General features: G+C 35.1%; 1 long non-coding RNA gene across 1 annotated transcript in view; it reads right to left on the bottom strand.

Moving 5' to 3' along the window:
- Positions 1 to 8,252: 8,252 nt before the first annotated feature.
- Positions 8,253 to 24,251, bottom strand: part of LOC129046353 (uncharacterized) — a 34,382-nt gene continuing 18,383 nt past the window's right edge. The window contains exon 3 of the long non-coding RNA XR_008507490.2: positions 8,253 to 8,740. This is a non-coding gene — a long non-coding RNA (uncharacterized LOC129046353). The remainder of the gene's footprint in view (positions 8,741 to 24,251) is intronic.

The following is a 24,251-nucleotide window of genomic DNA, read 5'->3' as shown; positions in this document are numbered from 1 at the left end:
GTCACAGGATGAAAAGTACAACTCAGGGAATATAGTCAATAATATTGTCATAACTTTGGGCGCCTGCGTGGCTCAGTTGGTTAAGCGACTGCCTTCGGCTCAGGTCATGATCCTGGAGTCCCGGGATCGAGTCCCGCATCGGGCTACCTGCTCAGCAGGGAGTCTGCTTCTCCCTCTCCCGCTCCCCCCTCTTGTGCCCTTTCTCTCTCTCACTCTCTCTCTCAAATAAATAAATAAAATCTTTAAAAAAAAAAAATATTGTCATAACTTTGTATGGTGACAGAAGTAACTACACATATTGTGGTGAGCATTTTATAATGCATATAATTGTCAGATCACTATGTTGTACACCTAAAACTAATATTGTAGGTCAACTATAATTCATTTAAAAATGAAAATGAAAAAATGGCTGCTAAAAAATGTTATTCATGCATCACAAAAGGATAGTACATAACAGATTTCTTTGAACAAAATAATCAAATTATATATGAATGTATATTATGTGTACTTTTCACCACCATGGTGGAATGGAGTGAAGGGACAACCAGAGTAAGTTAAAGTGCCACAAAGTTCTCTTACCAAGATCCACATGTTTTTTTCTTGATTAAAACTTCCCTTGGGGGGTGCCTGGGTGGCTCAGGTGCTAAGCAGCGGCCTTTGGCTCAGGTCATGATCCCAGGGTCCTGGGATCGAGCCCCATTGGGGCTCCCTGCTCAAAGGGGAGCCTGCTTCTCCCCCTCCTTCTGCCTGCTGCTTCCCCTACTTGTGCTCACTCTGTGTCAAATAAATAAAATCTTTAAAAAACAAAAACAAAAACTTCCCTTGGTTGCTATAAGCTCTTGATTAGTTTCCAGAGTTTTGAAAGGCCTAAGTTCAACATTTTTTGCCAGCACATCACTGCTTTTCTGGAAATAGAAACTTTAAGAGGTCCCTGCTCTGCCATTCTTGCTTATGTTATGCAGTATTGACTGGTATTTAATATTAAACAAGGTTTGCATTCCTGGGAGGGAAACCCACTTGGTCATGATAAGTTATCCTTTTTAAATGTAGTTAGATTTGATTCATTAAACTATTTAAAATTTGTGAATCTATGTTTATGAGGAGTGTTGATCTGTGATTTTCTTTCCTGTGATGTTATGGTGTGGTTTTGATGTTAAAGTAATGCTGACCTCATAAAATGGGTTGAGAAATATTCCTCCCGCTTCAATCTTCTGGAAAAATTTTCATAAAATTGGTACTATTTCTACCTCAGTGCTTGATAGAATTCACCAGTAAAGCAAACCAGCCCTCTAGTTTTCTTTGTGAGAAGGTTTTGAACTACAAAATCACTTACTTTAATAGATACACAAACACTAAGGTCATTCATTTCTTCTTAAGTGAGCTTTGGTAGTTTGCATCTTTTAAAAAAAATGTTTCCCACTTTTTCTAAACTGTCCAATCTATAGGCATAAAGTTGTTTATAAAATTCCTTTATTATCCTTTTAATATCTTCAGAATATTTGTTGATGTCATTTGGGTCTTTTGTTTTTTCCTTATCACTTTGAGTAAATCTTTATCAATTTTATTAATCTTCTCAAAGTACCAACTTTGGTTTTATTGATTTTTCCTTATTATTTTTTCACTTTCTACTTCATTGATTTTTGCTCTGATCTTTATTATTTCCCTTTTTATGCTTACTTTTTATTCATTTCACTTTTTTTTCATTTCTTAAGGTGAAAGCTGAGGTCATTTATTTTAGTCCTTTCTTATTTTCTTATTAGAAAGGCTTTTAGTCTTATAAATTTCCCCCTTAGTACTAAATTAGCAGCATCCTATAAATTTTGATATGTTGCATTTTAATTTTTATTCTATTCAAAAATCATTCAAATTGCCCTTCTGGTTTCCTTTCCCCCTATGTGTTTTTTAGAAGTGTGTTATTTTGGGGCGCCTGGGTGGCTCAGTCGCTAAGCATCTGCCTTCGGCTCAGGTCATGATCTCAGGGTCCTGGGATGGAGCCCTGCATCGGGCTCCCTGCTCGGCGGGAAGCCTGCTTCTCCCTCTCCCACTCCCCCTGCTTGTGTTCCCTCTCTCGCTGTGCCTCTCTCTGTCAAATAAATAAATAAAATCTTTTAAAAAAAAGTGTGTTATTTAGCTTTCAAATATTTGAGATTTTGCATATATCTTTTCTGTTACTAGTTTCTAATTTAATTCCATTGTAAGCAGGGAATATATTCACATGATTTGAGTCATTTTAAAATTGAGAATTATTTTCTGGCCCAGAATATGGTCTATCTTGGTAAATATCACCTGTGCACTTGAAAACAATGTGTATTCTGCTGTTTTGGGGTATAGTATCCTATAAAGGTCAATTAGGTCAAGATGGTTGATAGTTCTGTTCAATCTTTTATATCCTTCCTGATTTCCTACATACTTGTTCTATCAATTATTAAGAGAACACTGTTGAAATCTCCAAATCTAATTTTAGATTTTTATGGATACTTTCAGTTTTATACAACTTTTTTATGTATTTTGAAGCTGTTACCAGATGCATAAACAGGATTGTTAAGTCTTCTTGATGAACTGACAGTCTTTTTTCCTAAAATATTCTTTGCTCTGAGACCTACTTTGCCTGGTATTAAGATAGCAATTCTAGCTTTCTTTTGACTCATGTTAGCATGGTTTATTTTCCCCAACCTTTTACTTTTAACCTATTAAGGTGGATTTCTGGTAGGCAATCTATAGTTGTGTCTTGTCTTTTTAGCCAAACTGACAATCTCTGCCTTTTAATTGCAATGCTTAGGCCATTTACATTTAATGAGATTATTGATATGATCAGGTTTAAATCTACCATTTTGCTATTTGTTGTCTCCTTTATTCTTTGTTCCCTTTTTCCTATTTCCTAATTTATTTTGAATAGAATTTTCTTTATGAATCCATTTTAAGCTTCAGTGTTGGCTTATTAGCAAAAATTCTTTATTATATTATTTTGTTAGTTATTTTAAAGTTATAGTGTACATTTTAACTTATCATGAGACTACTTCCAAGTACTATCCCATTTCACCTGTAGCATACCACTTACAACAGTTTACTTCATCCCACCTTCATGATATTGTTGTCTTATACTTTACTTCTACATGTTATAAATCCCACAACACATGGTTCTTATTTTTGCTATTACATTTAAAGAATTTCAATAATAAAAATAAAGGATTTTATACTAACTCACACAGTAACTATTTCCCTTGTTATATTTAGATTTCCATCTATTATCATTATCCTTCTGCCTAAAGAAAATCCCTTCAACATTTCTTGTAGTACATGCCTGCTAGTAATGAATTTTCAGCTTCTATGTGTATGAAAGTCTATTACACCTTTATTTTTGAAAGATATTTTTGCTGAGAACAGAATTGTATGTTGACAGTATTATTCTTACAGTACTTTAAAGTTGTTGCTTCATCATCTTGTCATGTGCATCATGTCCAGTGTGAAATCTGCTTTCATTTTAATCTTTGTATCTCTGTATAGAATGTCTTTTTCCCCCGGCTTTCTTTCCTCTATCATTGGTTTTAATAAATTTTGATTATAATGTGTTTCTTGTGCTTGGGGCTTATAGTTTTCAACAAATTTGAAAAAATATTGGCCATTATTCATTCAAATATTTTTCTTTCCCTTCTCCACTGCTCTTTCAGTGACTCCAATTATACATATACTAGACTACTTGAAGTTGTTCCACAGCTAACAAATTCTCCATTTTTCCCCCATCTTTTTTCTCTGTTTCATTTTGGAATGTTTCTATCACTGTCATCAAGTTCATTAATCTTTTCTTCGGCAATGACTACTATACTGTAGTCACACCCTCTGTATTTTTTTTAAATCTCAGACATCATAGTTTTCATCTCTAGTAATTGGATCTGTGTCTTTTGAAAAATATTTTCCATGCCTCTGTTCAACCTTTCCTCTACCTTCCTGAACTTATGGAATACCATGATATTAACTCTTTAATGTTCTTTTATAGTAATTCATTCATTGGTGTCATTTTTTAGTCAGTTTCAATTGATTGATTTTTCTCCTCTTACTGGGTTGTATATTCCTGCTGTTTTGCATCCCTGTTAAATTTTTATTGAATGCCAGACTGTAAATTTTACTTTGACAACTACTGGATATTTCTGTATTCGTATAACTATCCCTGAGCTTTGTTCTAAAAAATAGTTAAGTCACTTGAAAAGAGTTTGATCCCTTGGTCTTGCTTTTAAGTTTCATGAGGTAAAACTAAAACAGTATATAGTCTAAGGCTGATTTTGCCTTGCTACTGAGGCAAACCTTTTTTGAGTTTACTACCTGATGTCCTGTGAATTATGAGATTTCTCATTCTGGCTGGGGAAAACTGGAACTATTCCCATCCCTATTCGATCTCTGAATACTATTCCTTCTAACCTTTTACAGTGGTTCCTGTCTCCGTAAGTGTTTTTATCTTTTTGTGCTTTGAAAATGCACCATTCCTCAGTCTGTGGCTTATGGTATAAACTCAAAGCTCTGAATCTCCAGGGCTCTTAGCCTGGTAAAGCTCGAAATCCTGTTCTCCAGGTTTTTATCTCTTTTATCAGCTTTATAGGGTTTGTTTTGAAATTCAAAGGAAAGAATTTGGCTCTTCATTCTTGCTGGGTTCTTTTCTGGCTTCCCTTCACTGAGGCAAAAATTCTCAGCCCTGGAGTCTAGTTTTTATAGCATAAGGGCTGCAAGATAAAATAGAACTGCTAAGAAGGAAAATTTTCTATAGTATTTCAAAATACTATCCCATTACACATATTTTGGTGATAATTCTTCCTCCTCCCCTTCCCCTGCCCCCTCCTCCTCTTCTTCTTTCCCTGCTTTTTCCTCCTCCTCCTCCTTCTTCTTCCTCTCATTCTCATTACATGGCTTAATTCCTTGGCTTTCCATGCAACACAAGGAAACATTGTCTTTGGAAATCTAAAAGAATTGGCCACTTCCAAGATTGGTTACCCGGGACAAGTTACTTCAAAGTCTCCATTACTGATGAGGGAACAGAAGGCAAAGCTGAGGACAACCCTCCCCCCCCCCCCCCCCCCGCCCACATGAGGGATCTATGTGACATTCCTTAGGCACTCCTGGCTGCCCTAAAGGAAAAACAAATAGTTAACCTATAGGGATCACAATCCTACAAGACAGGAGTCTCCCTCAGTTTACAAATGTCTTAGCAATCTATAAGAACAAAGCATTTCTGGGCGCCTGGGTGGCTCAGTTGGTTAAGCGACTGCCTTCGGCTCAGGTCATGATCCTGGAGTCCTGGGATCAAGTCCCGCATCGGGCTCCCTGCTTGGCAGGGAGTCTGCTTCTCCCTCTGACCCTCCCCCTCTCATGCTCTCTCTATCTCATTCTCTCTCTCAAATAAATAAATAAAATCTTTAAAAAAAAACAAAAAAAACAAAAACAAAGCATTTCTATCAATGGCCTAGCTTCCAGAAGGGAATGTAGATACAATTAAATGTCCTTATAATCTGCAGCCCATTTACAGATACTTGAAGCGGGCAAAGTGTAATATCTCTCCAGGAAGCTCCCAAATATCTGACTGTTAATGCCTTACTAGAAGGAAAAACACCTTAACTTGACAATGGCAAGGCCTCTGGTATCCTGTGAGTCTTCTTTAACATACAAAAATCCTTTTGAAACCTCCCTTTTCCTTACCTCCCCCAACTCCCAAGTATATAATCAGCCACCCCCTCACAACCCCAGGGCAGCAGCTCTTTCTGCCCACAGGTCTTGTCCCCGTGCTTTAATAAAATCGCCTTTATGTACCAGAGACGTCTTAAGAATTCTTTCTTGGTCTTCGGCTCCGGACCTCACTTATATTCTAAAACTTCATCATTACTTCATTTGTGAAATGGGAATAACAATAATTTTCATAATCCAATGAGGATTAAATGAGTTATTATGTACAAAGTGCCTGCCACCATATATGATATATAATAGCACCTTAATAAGTTTTTAGCCTTCAATAAGGAAATATTTTTGTAGTGTCAAATAAATTCTTTATGTGAAAGAGATTTAAATATAGGCTAAAGGTTTTGGGGTGCCTGGGTGGCTCAGTTGGTTAAGCATCTGACTCTTGATCTCAGCTCAGGTCTTGATATCAGGGTCATGAGTTCAAGCCCCACACTGGGGGCTTTAAATATATATATATACATACTAAAGGTTTTATTTGGCTGATGTACAGTACATCAGGTAACACTTGAAGATCAGGCGAATCCTCAATTGAAGCAGAGTCAGAATTTTTATATGATATGGGAAAGTATGGGTCCTTGCAGTTTTGGCTTAGAAACAGGGTTTTTTATTGTTGTTGTTTGCTTGTTTTTATTTTAACTGAAACTGAAAATTGGGGGCCATTCCTGTTTTCATGCCCCTGCTTGAGATTAGTTGGTGCAATCCTAATAGCCATCAGAATAGTATTGTCACAGAACTGGTTTTGCAAGCTATGTAATTTATTAGCTAATCAAGGTTCATAGGGCAGGGGAGGTAGATAGCAAAAAGAAAGAAAAAGAGGCAAAGACAGAAAGCAAGGGAGAAACTGAAGATGCGTGGTCATGTGTGTCTTAGGCCTTTTATAGGGAAGCAAATTACAGGATGTTAGAGATATTTCCTATTGTGTTAATGAGAATTCACTTATATTCAAGAGAAAGGCAACTAAAACAAAACATGAAGGAAATAGATCACTTTATTCTTGATCTGAGATCTTTTTTATAACTTTATGGTTACAAAAGTAATAAATTTAAAAAATAAAACATGTATAAATAGGCGATGGGGATTAAGGAGTGAGTGCATTTGTGATGAGTACAGTGTGTTGTATGGAAGTGTTGAGTCACTATATGGTACACTTGAAACTAATATTACACTGTATGCTAACTAACTGGAATTTAAATAAAAACTTGAAAAACAAAACTAAAACAGAACTATAAAGAAGAAAAAAACAAAACAAAACACCATCACCCAAGATGACCACTATTAATGTTTTAGATTACATCTCTCTCTAGTTTTTCAATGCATTTGTAAGCCAGATACATCTACTCCCTTATAAGCTGGCTCTGGAGTCCTAGAGAATATTTCCCCATTTATTTCTCTTTAAATTCTCTCTCTCTCAAAATAAAAAAATAAAATAAAATAAAAAATAAAGGTGAGGGGAGGGAAAGGAGTAAAGAAAAAAGGCTTTAGTAAGCAATTAGGCTTTACTGAAGATTTTTTAGTGGGCTGTCTCCACAGTCAACAAATTTAGAATCTGCCTTAGATATTTTTATTCTCCCAAACTCCTCCTCAATGCAGCCTGCCCCGACATCCTAGGTAGCTCCTCTCTCCTGGCTCTGTTACCACTCTTCCCTCCCTGTAGAGCTCTTTTCTAGCATTTACTTTCGAACCTACATATATAAACTCATCATGGAGATCAATAAAACAGAGGGCAGTTTACCAACTTTTGAAATTGAATATCCAGCTTGGAGTCTTAAACCTCACTCCAAATAGTTTATTAAGGCATTCTCTCCAAATAAGTACAAGATTCTCCCCAAAAGGCATTTAGTAAATAATATTTTCTCCATATTATTACATATATACATACTTATAACATACTTACATTCTTTCTTCTTTTCAAAATTAATATTATCCTCTTTATAAAGCTTTGTATCCTACTTTTACAGTCTACTTGATACAGTGAGCATTTTCTATTCTTTACAGATTCTTTATAAACTCTATTTTATAGCTACATAAAATAAACAATACTGTTAGGTATTAGGTTGAATCTCGTAAAATTGATGTTTTTGTATTTCGATAACAGTCAAATATTAGCATTTTCATATGGTTCATTCTAGTAACTATTCCCTTACGGTTGAGCATTTAGAATGTTTCCCACTTTTCCTATAATAATTAATGCTATGATGAGTATTATTATACACAAATCTTTGATGTTATCTCTGGCTAACATTTTAAGCTCTATTCCTTGAAGTGAGATCATACTAGGTCAAATTGTATAAATAATAATAATAAAGTAACCTTTTTCCATAAAGGTTGTACCAATTCTGGTTCCCACTAATAGTTCAGGAGTATCTCCATCTTACTATACCCTGGACAGCATTACTGCTACTAAAAAACTGAGACTCAACAAATAGTATTTCATTATTGTTTATCTTTGCAATAATTTAATTGCTGGTGAGAATGACCAGTTTTTCATTTTCATTCACCATATATAATATTAGTTGTGTGTGTAATTCTTCTAATTCTTCTTTGCCCAGTTTTCCCATTAGTATTATTTTCAAAATAAGGATCCCAATCCTTCATTTATCATATCTGCTGCAAATATTTCATGGCAATTTAACATTTAACTATTATAAGAGCTTCAGAAAGAGACAGGAAATATTAGGCCACCATTATTGCCCAAAGGCAAGAGATAAACTTAGTTCTTCAAGTAGCTTATGGTTCTACTGCTCTAAGCACACAAGTGATGTCTATATTCTATTTGGGAAACACTGTGGTCTCTGAGGTAATATTAGAAAGAAAATAGAATCCAACAACAGCTATACAGTCATTTAGTTTTACTTACTAGTTTTCTGTTTGCTCTTTTAATGTTTAAGAAAGAAACATTTTCGGGGGGCCCCGAGTGGCTCAGTTGGTCAGCATCCAACTCTTGATCTCAGCTCAGGTCTTGACCTCAGGGTCGTGAGTTTGAGCCCCGTGTTGGGTTCCATGTTGAGCATGGAGCCTACTTAAAAAAAAGAAAGAAAACATTTTAGAAGGCATCATTGATTATGGACAGAAATATATGTCAATGTACCTATTTACAATCTAAATGTAACTCCAACCACAAATACTAGACAAATAGTAATGACCAGATCTTTCCTTTCACCCTTTACTTCTGGTCTCAGTTCTCCACTAATTAGATCATTAGATATGTAACCTTGGATGAGTCATCTAACCTGTTTAAGCTTGGATTTCCCAATATGTAAAATGAGGATATTGGACTAGTTGATTTCAAATGACCTTCTAGCTATAAATGTGATACTCTTATAACTATACTCCATTCACATGTCAAATATTCACTGAACATCAATTATGTTCTAGGCAGCAGGCTAAATGTTGACTATTAAAACCAATTCTACCACTCATTGAACATTTACATGACAGGCACTGTGGTAAATGTTTTACATATATTTTCTCATTTATTTCAATCTCCACAATAGTCAGGAAGTAGATGCTATTATAGCAATTTTATAGCCAAAAACTGAGACCCAGAAGGTTTAAATAATAGCTGGTTAGTATGAGCCAGGATTCAAACCCAGGAATCTCTGACTCCCAAGCCCATGTTTAACCAGAATATCATGCTGCCACCAAGGAGCTTATGGTCCAATATGTCTCAAAATGTAGTCCTCAAACCACCTGCATCAGAATGATTTTGGGTACTTATTTAGAATGAGGATATTCAGACTTTACTCAAGTTTACTGAAACCAGTATCTATGGAGTAGAGTCTATATTTTCTCTTGTTTTCTTTTCTCTTGTTTTCTTTTCTTTTTTCCTTTTTTTAAATTGAAGTATAATTAACATGCAGGGTTGTATTAGTTTCAGGTATAGAATGCAAATTGGTACAGCTACTATGGAAAGCAGTATGGAGGTTCCTCAAAAAATTAAAAATATGGGGCACCTGGGTGGTTCAGTCATTGGGTGTCTGCCTTCAGCTCGGGTCGTGATCCCAGAGTCCTGGGATCGAGCCCCGCATCCGGCTCCCTGCTCAGCGGGAAGGCTGCTTCTCCCTCTCCCACTCCCCCTGCTTGTATTTCCTCTCTTGCTGTGTCTCTCTCTGTCAAATAAATAAAATCTTTTTAAAAAAATTAAAAATATAATTACCATATGATCTAGTAATTCCACTACTGCGTATTTACCCAAGAAAACGAAAACACAAATTTGAAAAGCTATATGTACCCCTATGTTTATCATAGCATTATTTACAATAGCCAAGATATAGAAGCAACCCAACGGCCCATCAGTAAGTGAATGGAATCTATATTTTAAATAAATGATTCTGCTTAGATGATTCTTATGCACACTAATTCTCAAGCCTACTACATCATTCATAATTTGTCTACATTCACTAGTTAGTTAATGAGTGAACACTATGTACAAGTCACACCATACTAGGTGCTGTGTTAAGTACATTTTTGTATGAGACATTTGTGTCAGACTCCAAGCAAGGGACATGACAATAAGACACATACAAATACCTCCAGTGTAGAACATTTGTGGAATCTTTGAGATCTTGCCTTAACTGCTATAATTGCTGCTCTGTATTTGCTGTTATATTGTTTTATTTATGCATGTATTATCTTTGTCAAATAGAATGTGAATCCTTTAGAGGCTTCTATTCATCTTTTATTTTCATTTGTTCTTCTGGAAAATATTATTAAGTACCTACTTAGTGCCAAACATTATGTGGACACTGGCACTATGCTGGTAAGCAAAATTCAGACTCAGTTCCTTCATGGAGCTTTTGGCCTAGCATGAAAAAATCCATTACTGAAATAATCAGAAAAATGTAAACACAAATAATTAGATAAATGTAGTAAACAAAAATTGCTACTGTAATGCATGATATAAACAAAAATTATATTCTGCTAAAAAAAAGCTTACAAAAAAAGAATCTGATCTGGTCAGAAAAGTCTGACTTCCCTAAGGAAGCAACTTTTGAATTAAGATCTGAAAGACATGTAACCACTAATTAGGTGAAAGGGAGGAAAGAGAAGGAAATATCTAAGAAAAGCATATAGCATGTGAAAGGGCATTTGTAGAAGATGGGTACATGGCAAGAACTGATAGACAAGGAAAATTAGAGTGGAGAAAATGAAAAAACACTTAAGAAGTCACCAGATGTCAAACAGTATAAGGCATTATAGGCCAGGTGAAGAATTTTGTCTTTATCTTGAAATAACAGCAAAGCAATGAACGGATATACTGGTTATTCTCCATTTGCTCTGCCCCACCCTCAGACCCATTCTCCATTTAGAGCCCTGAGAGGCTAAAACCACATATTGCATCACCTGGGCTCATTGTCAGATGGTTTCTATTTATATTTAGCCAAGGGGAAGCACCTGCAGGAGAGTGGCAAGAAGAAAGAAGAGAAAGAGTATTTCTTCTCTACTCATCCTACTTTAGGGTCTCAGTTCTAGTAGCAGTTGCATAGCTGAGCAATGACTCCTGCCCAGTAGGCCCTCCTCCAGGGCTCTGGGCTCCAAGAGCACTGTCCATCTTTTTGTCCCCTCAGGCCTGAGGATGGTAATGGCTTCCTCCTGTTGGTCTCTGGGTGCCTCAGCATTTCTCTTTGGTTTTCTTAACCCTGCCCACATCTTTGAAGGTAGTCCTTTCATTAAAGCCTTTTCCTCTGAATGGAACTGTTTCCTGCTGGGACCATAACAAGTGAGGCATTCAGGGGCCTAGTAAAAAGACCCATACAAAGTGACACACAATAAATATCTAGTAACCAAAACACCAGACTAACTTAACTTACTCCAGTCATAGGACACCCCATGGAATTTTCTTTGTCTCTTATTTCCACTGATTACTTTATTCTTAGTAGTTGGTCTTCTTAATTACTAAAAGATTCTTGAAGGACTAAAACCATTACCATTCATACACACAGGTCCTAGCCATCCAAAGGCATTAGGGTGAACAAGGTCTTTGTAATGTAGACATAAAAAACATGGACTTGGATCAGAGAAACCTGGATTTAGTTCTTTGCTCTGCCACTTAATAGTCATATGCCCTTAGGCATGTTTTACTCTCTGAATCCCTATTTCCTATGTAAAATGGGAATGTTAATACTTATCTTTCAGGATTCTTATGAATATTAAATAAAATAAAGGGTTAGTAGAAAGAAGTCACTTAATAAGTGGTAGCTACTATTACTATTACATCTATTTATCCAGGATGAAAAGGAAAACCACATTCTTAAAATTAATATATATTCATGGTTTTTAAAAATAGAGAAAAATATAAAGTATAAAATAAAAAGTAAAAGCCCCATTTCTTTCCTTCACCTCCTAATTCTACTTCTGAGTGCTGCTGTTAAAAGTTGGCTATGTATCTTTATACACATTTTCTATACATATACACTGCGTTTGAAGAATAAAGATGGAATCATACATGTTGGGAAGGGGAAGAATCAACACTGCTCTTCTTTCTGACTGAGATATTCTGAGGTGTGCGTGCATCACAACAATCCCACAAAATTCAGATACCACCCTAATATCAGTGCCATCCACAAAAAAGTACAATTTTGAAAATAGAGTGAGCAGATTGTTATTTCTATTTCTCTGGCTGGAGAATGACTTGGGCTAATTTAGGACAGGATGGGAAATACTTCTGATTCTTGATACCAGCATTTCAGGGAACTGAAAGAAGTGGAAATAAAGCTGAATGTCCCAAAAGTACTGGGACAATAAGGAAAACACACTGTCAAGAATGGTTCTGATCATTCTACTCAGAACCTAAAGATTTAAGTATCTTTTATCAGCCTATAAAAGTAAGTAATTTCCAAACATCCACTACAAAAAAAGTAAAGCATCACTTACCATGAGCCAATATATTTAAGGCAATGTTTTTCAAAGTGTAGTTTACAGACCACCTGCATCATAATCATTCAGCATGCTTATAAAAAACACACACCTCTAAATCAGAATCTCTGGAAGGCCCAGGATCTCCCCCTTTAACATACGCCCTAGGAGATCCTTAATCAGTCTAAAAGACTGAAAATGAATTTTTTAAGGTAAATCAGAAATAACAAGGCAAATACCACATACGTATACTCCTTTGAATGTTTATTTTTTTTCCTTTGAATGTTTAGAGCAGAAAGAAAATTTCTCTCCCTTCTCCCCACATTTTAATTCCTCCCTCTTCCATAGGACCCAAACTAATCAATCATATTGTATAGTTTCTTTCTAGTAGGTTATAAATCAATGCTTTCATTTCCACTCCTATTGCCTTATGCCAAGACCTTGTCATCTCAAACCTGGATTACCTTTTCCCTTAAAAATCTTTTTTCTTCCAGTGCATCTTGTATACTGGACTAATGCTTGTAAGCCCCCATTTTCACCTTCTCTTTCTTTTGTACAAAAGCATCCAAATGATTACAAAACAAAGTTCATAATGCTTAGACTATCAGTCAGAATTTCCCACAATATGACCCTATGCTAAATTTCCAGTCTTATTGCTCATAGTTCTCCCATACTAACCTTCAGTATTATTAGCTAAACAAGATTTATTGGCTTCCTGTGTATGGCTAAGGCTGCTAGATGATCACCAGATATCTTCTCCTTCCTGAGCACAATTAGACTAAATTTCCTAGTCTCCTTCATTGCTTGGAATATATAACTGACCATGTAACTAAATCCTAGCCAACAGAATGTAAGCAGACTAACCTACGCTCAATGCAGTATCTAACATACATTGTTTATTCCTACATATTTTCTTTGGCTCTTTTCTGCTGGAAAGTTTTTTTATAACGTATCAATCTCGGTTCAAGTCCCTTTCCTTCTTCTTCAACCACTCAAGCTCATAGAAGTCTCCTTCTATAATACATATGGTGCTATGCCATTTATTACACATTTAACCCAGATTATCTTGCATTTTTTAACTTTTTGTGTAAAAATATATTTTCCCCATTCCTACTACAAACTCCTTAATGGAAGGAAATGTTCTTCAAAGATCTGAATATTTCCCAGACTTTATATCTAGCTGGGCATTAGTGTTTAATAAATATATGTTGAATAGACCTGAATGGCTCACTTTGGGGAAAATAAGAGAAAAGTTTTCCAAGGAGAAATTGCTCTAAATAATTGTTAGAAGGTAGAAGTATGCATAAACTTAAAAATATAATAAAAAATAATAAAATAAAATACATACATGAACATATATCACATATATGCTTCCAAAAGGAAGTCTAATTTGATGTGAATTTCTCAGTTCTAATTACTCCACAGCCTTCCTTAGCCTATTAGAAAGAAAGGGATTTCCCCAAAACTAATAAATATTGGAGGTTCTCTAGATAAGCAGCATTAGCCCCAAGTCCCAAAATAATCCATTTGACCCAAGCAGATATCAACCTACATACCTATGATAGAATGATACCTAGTAAGAAGTCTGAATTATAGGTTATACCTATATTCTGTGACTACTACAGAAATCAAGACCTTTTGAGCACCTAGGTCAGTGCTATATAACAGAATTTTCTGCCTTGATGGAAATGTTCTCTGTCGGGCCTCTAGCTACATGTGACTATTGAAAATTTAAAACAGAGCTAAGTAAGACTAAAAAACTAAATTTTTATTTTTGTTTAATGTTTGTTAATTTAAATGCAAATTTAAATAGCCACATGTGGTTAGTGGCAACTATATCAGATGCACATACCTAGATGTTTTCTTTCCTTGAAATACACTTTGATTATTTGATAAACTTGCTTGTGAGTTTTCTAATTCTGCACACTATGATTTACTTTCAATTACATGCTTAATATGCTGTAGGCTTTAGTGTTAACATTTACTTTAAAAACATAGCATTCGGGGCACCTGGGTGGCTCAGTCGTTAAGCATCTGCCTTCACTCAGGTCAGGATCCCAGGGTCCTGGGATCGAGCCCCACATCGGGCTCCTCACTCAGCGGGAGGTCTGCTTCTCCCTCTCCCACTCCCCCTGCTTGTGTTCCCTCTCTCTCTCTGTCAAATAAATAAAATCTTTAAAATAAATAAATAAATAAATAAATATAAATAAAAATAAAAACATAGCATTCATCAAAAACAAACCAACTAAAACTGAGACCTGGTGAGCTTCTTCCCTAACACAGATCAAGGACTAAAACCTAGGTCTCGGGTGCCTGAGTGGCCCAGTCTTTAAGCATCTGCCTTCAGCTCAGGTCATGATCCCAGGGTCGTGGGATGGAGCCCCGCATCGATCCCACCCCGCATCGGGCTCCCTGCTAGGCGGGGAGCCTGCTTCTCCCTCTCACCTTCCCCCTGCTTGTTTTTCCTCTCTCGTTGTCTCTCTACCTGTCAAATAAATAAATAAAATCTTTTAAAAAATAAAATAAATAAATAAATAAAACCTAGGTCTCCTATTATAATTCCAGTCCACTTTAAACTATGTCACACTCCGTTATCACCTCCATTATAAATTCTAAACAGAAAATAACCTTTTCAAATGTGATATACACTTTTTTCCCTTATTACTGACTTTTATCCTGATTTTAATAAGGATTTTATGGCCTCTGAAAACCCCAGAAATCTGGCTCAGGAAAACAAAGTAATGTGCTAACATTTAATAGCATGAGCATGCAGTTCTACCTGACCTAAGATCAAAAGCTCATGTTTGGAAAAAAGAAAGATAGTAGTTGAAAGTTTTCTAAACACACTTCATTATCTGGTTCCTGGAGTTAGTCTAAATGTAAATATATTTTTTAAAGATTTTATTTACTTATTTGACACAGAGAGAAAGAGAGCACAAGCAGAGGGAACAGCAGGCAGAGGGAGAGGAAGAAGCAGGATCCCCACTGAGCAGAGAGCCTGAGATCACGACCTGAGCCGAAGGCAGACGCCCAACCGACTGAGCCACCCAGGCGCCTCAATGTAAATATTTAAATAATGTTATTTAATTACCTTAAAGTATTTCTGAAACTTGAAGGAAATATTTTATTAATAATTTGGGAAAATTCAAAAATGATTTACAAACTAATAGAGGTCCAAATTGATGGATTATCTCATTGTATTTTTTAATATCAGTTACATACACTAACATTCATGCACTTTTGCTGGCCACTATACATATTCAAAACAAACACCTCAATCCTTCTCATCTAAGCCTTTATGGTCTAAAGGAAAATTTCCATGTATTTCTTTTTAAATGCTACACTGGTCTTTATTAGAAGAGGTAACTTCTCTGAATTGTGTTAACCCTTCTATGAAATAAAAGCATGTGTCTGTGTTCCAGCAAGTAATAAGGACACTGCTTGGGGAAAACACAGTGACTATGTAAATTATTAAATTAGTTTACTATATATGATTTCCTGAGTCAGACCACTGGAAGGCACTTTTACAAACATCAGAACCTTCTTCTGACAGACCTTTTTCCAGTCCAAGGACACTGGCTAGCTCTGAAGTTCAGTCACTTTTTTTCCATTAGTATCCTTTATTCCCTCTGGGCATGGAGAATTTGGAAGATTCCCCATTCCAAGCCCACTGGCCAGCCTTCTTGTTTTCCCGAGTCCCCAATCTTCTAAAGGTGTTTGAAGTTCCGACATCTTCAGAAAGCCTGTGTTGTACTGTAATATTTTATGAACAAGGAAAAAAATCCTGAATATTGTATTTTACATCTCAACTGAAATAGTCCATGTCAAAGAAAGTACCTATGCAATAAACATATATATAAAATTCTTCCCCACACACCACTTTAAGGGATAGTTTTCCCTTGAACATTTAACAAGTAAGTAAGTAATAAATAAAACAATTATTATAAGGTCACAAGTGGCATCAAATTTGAATTTACTTTCCTGTGGCATTAAAAATGTACATTATATGTTTGAACTTTAATTAAGTTATATAGTGTGTGCACAGAATGTGTTTTACTATACGATCAAATCACACTAATCAGTGTGATACAATACATGAAAAATATACAGTTCACAAATATGGATTAATGACCATGAGGGTATCACAAAATATTTCATATGCTAATGATAAATGATCAAATTACACTTGTAAATTGGTAAATGTAAAATTCTCAGAACACCTGGTAATGAAAACATTTTATTATTTTTATGAATGTATAATGTCTCATGACTGCCAGAAACATTCTTTTAAATTTTCATTTGATTAAGAAATGGCTGGTGAATATTTTTTATGAAAAAGACTATTCAAGATAGAAAGAGACCTCAGTGCCAAGTTCTAGTCCTGAGGAATTTTTAATTACAAAGATTTATTTAAATTACAAAGACCTTTTTCACTTTTGAGTTTCTCAAAGTGTTTCATAATAATATAAACTAGAAATATAATCTGGAAGGTAGAGGGGAATGCTAATGGAAACCTTGAGTGCTATAAAACAAACAATGTATCTGGCTTTTATCTACCTCCCCATCAAAAACCAACTAACTTTAAAAAATTTATTTGTGCTTATTTGTTTATTTCATCTTTTTTACAACATGCTCAAACCTGATACCTTATGTTTTAAGTTTTTACCCATGGAACATCACTTGTGTGTTACAACACAGAAGAATTTGTATTTCTCTCAACAGTATCATTCTGTAATACACCTTACAAATCACTTTAATACCTGTATAATTCTTCTATTTTTCTTTCACCAGCAGGTACTCAATAAATACTTGTTGAATGAATGAATAAAGCTCAGTGAAGTGCCCTAACTTCTCTTACCAATTATACAATTTCTAACTTGACCTCTCACCTTTGAACAGTTCCTATTGTCAAACTAACAAATCTAATCTGCTATTGAAGGTACTGACAATTCAAGGCACAGAATCGGTTACAGAAAGATCAAATTCCTCTTAGAATTGAATGCTGGAGAAAAGTTTGTACTATTTGAGAAATAAGTATACTTCCTTTTTATTAGATAACAATACTACTATTTTCATTTATTCTGGATTGCCAAGCATCCTGAAACCAAATGTTGTACTCAATTTGGCTAAAATGATCTCCTCCACTTCGTTACTTGAAAATAATTTACTTTGTTTCAGGCATTACAATGAGTTTCCTTTCTGGAAGTATGTGGAAACCTACTATTTGCAAAGTACTATAGTAAATAAGACATGGTCCCTACTCTCCCACTTACATTTCTTTGTTAATTACAAGACAAAAAATATAAACAATCAAATGGATAGTAGAATGATAACGAACTAAGCAAACAATAGCAACCTTTTTTATTAAACATCTGTATCAAGCACTTTGGGAGATTTTACAAAACCACCACAATAACCCTGCAAAACAGGTATAATTATGCTTATGTTAATGTGAAGAAACTGAGACTCTTAGCACAGGACATGGTATACAGTAGGTATTCAATAAATAATTTGTTGAATGAATAAAAGCCTAGTGAAGTTCCCTAATTACACAGCTAAGAAGAACAGGGTAAAACATTATATTTACCTTGAGTTTCCTACAAAATACCCAAATTCTCAGTTCATAGGTTAGATCTAGATTGGATTCTCCCAAATTTAAAAAGTGGACTTCATAAAACATACTTCAGGACTCAATTCTTCTGGATAATTAAACTAGGGTGTAAAATCATAGGTAATATTTGGGAAGGTAAAGAAGATTTAAAGAATTTTCCAGCAAGAATATTCAAATAATCTCTTGGAAACTTTTAAAAATATTACTTAATAGCAAAAAATCTATTTGACATGAAGGAAACTAGAAATCATCTAGATTTCCATCCCTTCTGCTCATATCCATAAAGAAATAAGCAGTTGCTTATATTGTATGATAAAAACATTCCCTTCTATCTCTTTGAGGAAAAAGTCAAGGTTTCTAATCAGATGTCTAAATTCCATCACTAATATCTTTGTGTTAAACACTGCCTTCTCTTTATAGTCCTCTTTAAAAATAAAAGATCTTAGACGAACCATGAGAGACGATGGACTCTGAAAAACAAACTGAAGGTTCTAGAGGGGAGGGGGGTGGGAGGATGGGTTAGCCTGGTGGTGGGTATTGAGGAGGGCACATTCTGCATGGAGCACTGGGTGTTATGCACAAACAATGAATCATGGAACACTTCATCTAAAACTAATGATGTAATGTATGGGGATTAACATAAGAATAAATAAATAAATAAATAAATAAATAAATAATAAAAGATCTTGGAAAGTAGGAATAGCCTGACTCCTTACTTCTTAAGAGTAAATGAGTTGGTCAGATCTCAGAGTAGCTAATAGGCAAGGACTGGGTATCTGAAAAGATAGGGTTGCTGAAAGAAGACAACCAGAAAAGAGACCATCAATGAGTGCCTGAACTGAAAACAAAAGAATAGGTCATTAACATCACTTTCTTGGGGCGCCTGGGTGGCTCAGTTGGTTAAGTGACTGCCTTCGGCTCAGGTCATGATCCTGGAGTCCCAGGATCGAGTCCCGCATCGGGCTCCCTGCTTGGCAGGGAGTCTGCTTCTCCCTCTGACCCTCCCCCCTCTCATGTGCTCTCTCTCATTGTCTCTCTCAAATAAATAAATAAGATCTTTGGAAAAAAAAAAAAAAAACATCACTTTCTCTCTCTTGCCACTTACTCTTTCCATCCCTGTTGTTCTCACCTAGTTAATTCTCTTACAGTTATTTTCCTTTTTCCCTCAACCTCCTGTACTGTGACACATGCATTTGTTTTTGTATTTGTGCTCTAGCTTTTAGCTCTCAGCCCCACTCTCTTTCATTCACCCACACAGAGGACTAATTCCAAAGTGAAAATTCTCTATACATGTTTCACTCTTCCTTTAAGCACTTGGTGTTTTCTTATTGCCAGTCCTAATAATTTCTCTCCCCATTCTCAGAAATTTCCTATTTAAAAGTAAGAAAGGAAAAGCCTGCTTAAGCACCCCTAAATTGTCCCATTTATCTGATAACCCATGGTTTCTTCATTACATCTTCCCTATTCTCAAAATCTCTAATTCCCCCTTCCTCACTCCTTCTGCCCATACCTTTTCAGAACTCTGATTGAATGCTTTGGAAACATTTATATAACAGTTTTATGGAGATATAATTCACACACCACACAATTCACCCATTTAGAGTGCTAAAGTCAGTGGAGTTTAACATATTCAGAGTTGTGCAGCCATCACCACAATCGGTTTTAAAACTGCTTTATCACAACCCCCCAAAAAGAAACCCCCATACCTATTAGCAATCACTACCTGTTTCCTCCTACCTTGCTCCATGCCCTAAGCAACCACTGATCTACTTTTAGTCTCTACAGATTTGTCTATTCTGGACATTCATCTAAATGGAATCATACAATATGTAGTCTTTTGTGACTAGCTTGAACTCTCAAGAATTTTGCTTGTACTTTTCTTTTGCTTCTCATTTTTTCTTCTTCATTACTAATGTACATTTATCTTTCTGCTAGACTTAAGCTCCTTGAAGGCAAAAGTGTATTGGGAACACCCTCAGTGCCTAACACAGTTCCTTACACAGAGTAGGTGCCTGATAAAAATGTATTCAAAATGAATGAGTGGATGGGGTTATTTTTTCACTGTAGCTTCTCTTTCATTTTTTTCTTTTTGACTTGTTGCTCTTACTCCTGTCATATGACTTCTTACTGTGAATCACTTTCTATATGAAAAGTCAACAAATTTTGAATATTTGTTCTTCAATAACTAGGGTTTTTTTTGTTTTGTTTTGTTTTTCTCCTCTATTTGGATTCTGTCTTGTCTTATGCTGGCTCTTTCTTTGGCTTTCTCATTCCCCTCAAGATCTAACTCCACTTACCTAAGCCACCCTGTACTCATAGTAAATAAATGTGAAAATAAACAAGGGTGCCCACTACACTGGCTCTCTTGATTCATTCATTCTACAAATACTTATTAGGCACATGCTGTGCATCAGGAACTCTGCGCAGTGGGAATATATTATTAATAAGAAAAACAAGACCTTGCTATATGGAGCTCTTCCTGGGAAGATGTACAATAAACAAAGTACACAATAAATCACAACAAATAAAATAATTATAGACTATAATTAGTAATTGGAAGGAAATAAACAGGTTGTAATATTAGAGAACTAGGGGAAGAGGAGATCCCAGAATCCTAAATAACCTACAATATACATATATCCTTATATTCCTCCCATTAGAAAAGGATAAGAAGCAATAAGAGATATCTTATTACTTGAGTAATAAGGAATTCATTAAAGGTCTGACTTCAATCCAACCGATATCCAAAATTTCACACTGATTGAAAAAGGAGATAACATCTAGATAACATTACATTGTTTAAAAGTATAACACTGTGATCCAAACTGATCACATAACTAATTAAGTTAAATTCAGTCCCTGATTTCTATGATAAGGTTCAGGAATAGTATATACTTTGATTTTTCTAAAATTATAAAGATTAAATTGTTTTAAATTAAACCAGTAAGATACAACATTTTTATCCCTGTTGATAAATTATTTCGCTGCTTTAAAATACTTTTTATATTTTTTCAATTTATAACACTACTATTAGAAAACCTTTTTTTCTACCACATCTAGATGACATTGTAAATTATTCTAGGCAAAAGTTTTCCTGTCTGTACATTGATTCTTTGTCAAGTTCACTGCCATTCCTTTCTCCATGTTACTGGTTTACTTTTGCTTTGGGGCTTTTTTACTTTCAGAAAGACAAAATATACATTGGTGAACAATACTACTATCATTTTAAATCAACAAAATAGTTCAGTAGAAGGTAGTTCTTTAGGGCAGTGGTGTACTTCCTGATTACATCCCAGTTCTTTACTGTTTCCCAGTACTCCAAAATAAATGCCGAATGAAATCCTTTATATGGCACTTATGCTTAAATGCCCACAAATTAAGCAAAGTCAGTGTTTTTTTAAAATAAGTCACTTTTTCCATTTTTTGCTTCAGCCCTAAGAAATGAGATATAGTTCATTTTAAATGTAAAACTTTGTACACTATGCAAATCATGTCTGTGTGTCTAAGAAAAATAACAAACTTAATGAGGAATGTTAAAAAAAAATCAGAACCCATTAGTTTAAAGATACATAGGAGAAGCCAAAGATGACAAACATGCATAAAATTCAAAACATAGTGGGAAAGGGAATAGGCACTGAAACACATAAATCAGTGTTTTGAATTCTTTTTCTCTGTGGGTATAATTGTACCTTAGTTTCTTATAATGATTTATTGAGGTAAATATTCTGTATGGTTTAACAGCTACAGCTTCAAAGTGTCAGGCACAGGCTCTCCTTTATTCATGAGGCAGCTGAGTATTGGGATGTGAATTCACTTCTGTATTCGGGGACTTGGCAAAGTTTGTTTTTAAGGTCCTTATAAAGAATTCATGTTGATGCAGTCTATTCAAATGTGAAAAACACTGTGCTATAATGAGTGAAATAGAAAACCTTTACAGTAATTCTAGAGAAAAAAGTAAATAAATTGAAATAAGCCACACAGAATTACTTTCAGAAAAGTAAAGAATGCCCCTGAGTTCATCTCAGCCATTTTTTCAGGTTTAGGGATGCCTACAAACCCCATCATTGGACGGGCTACTAGAGTGGATACTGAATCTAATATCAGTACAAAAAGAAAATGATCAGAGAGAAATAGAATTAAGTCTCAGTTTGTAATAATCATGCAAGGAAATCTTTTGAGTTGATTTTCAATCAGCACATACTATTGATCTGGGACCAAGATATGTACGACACCAACCAGTAACAACAAGTTGTACAGTATATTATTAAAACTACCATATAGCAACTTTATAGTTTAGAGGGGGAAATGAGTAACTTATCAAATATATTTCCTTTAAAGCATCATGCCAATAGAAGTTATACACAGATACTTAAGGCAAAAACCCTATCTTGGAACTCATTGATCTTATGCTTATCTATGCCAAGACTTTCAGCAGGAAATTCAGATTTTTGCCAAGAAATACATGTGCCTTAGATGTATAAGCTCAGCATGAAATGAAAATCCAACCTGCCTGGACAGTGGTTCTCTGGTGCATCCATACTCCTACCCATCTGCCAGAGTGGCTTTATGAGTCCCCACAAGATGGTTTGCCAGTCTGGGGGGTATAGGTGCCAATTTAAAAAATATACTTTTTAAAATACATAGTTTAAAAGTGTAACTACATTTTTTGTAATTGGATTCTCTTATTCCCAGTTAATATAAATTGGGTTTTCATATTTTACTCAATTGAGAAAGTATTTCACATTATTAGAGAGATGCCACTAATAAATGGCTTTTGCCTTTTCAATATTTTGCCTTTAAAATTAAAAATCACCTAAAAATTCTGCTTGCTAAAAGCTACTCATTAAATTACAAACATATTAGCTATCTCCACAGAGCCTAACATAGCCATGCATGGAATAGATGATCAGTAAATAAAGACTTACATCAGATAGCAAATTATTAGTTTAAAATGGCTCTGAAAAAAGTCTTATCACTTTCAGATGACATCTTTTTTTTCTAAAATATTTTTTCACCCAAAAACACACTAAATAAATATACTATAAGATATGATATTTTGATGTTACACTTTCAGGCAAAAACACTCATCAATTTATTCAACATAACTCCTCGTCAGAGAATATCATGTGGAAAAATTTGCATTGTATACCAAACATTGCATGTTTAGATAACCAAAATGTTCTGCATTGCCAATAAGGAATGAAGAGGTAGCATCTTGTACAACTCTAAAAGTAGGCTGTAATTTTATATTAAGTTCATGTGAAGGCAAGATAATCAGGAGCCCCTAAAAGGCTGAAAAAATTGATGGGGAAAATGGCGCAGAAAGAATAACATACCTTCCTATTAGGGAGGGCACATTCTGCATGGAGCACTGGGTGTTATGCACAATGTCATGGAACACTACATCTAAAACTAATGATGTAATGTATGGTGATTAACATAACAATAAAAAATTTTTTAAAAAAAGAAAACATACCTTCCAAAGAATGAATACCTCACACTCCTCCTCCACCATCTGACAACCATTATCAATTCTTTTCCTCCTTTGGCAAGTATAATAAACCTTTATTTCATGTATAATCTATTTACTTTCAAATGTTATCTATTACTTATATAAATTTGTTGTCATTGTTCCTTAAATGATACTTTTTTCTATATGTGCAAATATATGGGTATCTTGGGTTGAGATGAAATATATCATAATTTTTACCATTAAATTAATGACTGGGCACCTGGGTGGCTCAGTCATTAAGCGTCTGCCTTCGGCTCAGGTCATGATCTCAGGGTCCTGGGATCGAGCCCCACGTCGGGCTCCCTGCTCAGCGGGAGGCCTGCTTCTCCCTCTCCCTCTGCCCCTGCTTGTGTTCCCCTCTCTTGCTGTGTCTCTCTCTATCGAATAAATAAAATCTTTTAAAAAAAATTAATGACTTTTTTATTTTATAGATTTTCACTAAGCAACAGAATTTTCAGAAACAAATTAACATCTTTAAGCAAGAGATAGGTGTACTTATTCAAAGTTTCAAAAGGCATCATAGACCTAGAGAAGAAAAGAATTAATTAATAT

Source organism: Mirounga angustirostris, unplaced genomic scaffold, assembly GCF_029215605.1.
Source record: "Mirounga angustirostris isolate CCGP_5_RB_7025 unplaced genomic scaffold, mMirAng1.0.hap1 SCAF_13, whole genome shotgun sequence".
NCBI lineage: Eukaryota > Metazoa > Chordata > Mammalia > Carnivora > Phocidae > Mirounga > Mirounga angustirostris.
Note: the sequence above shows the minus strand (reverse complement) of the source record. Positions and strands in the feature narration are given on the sequence as shown.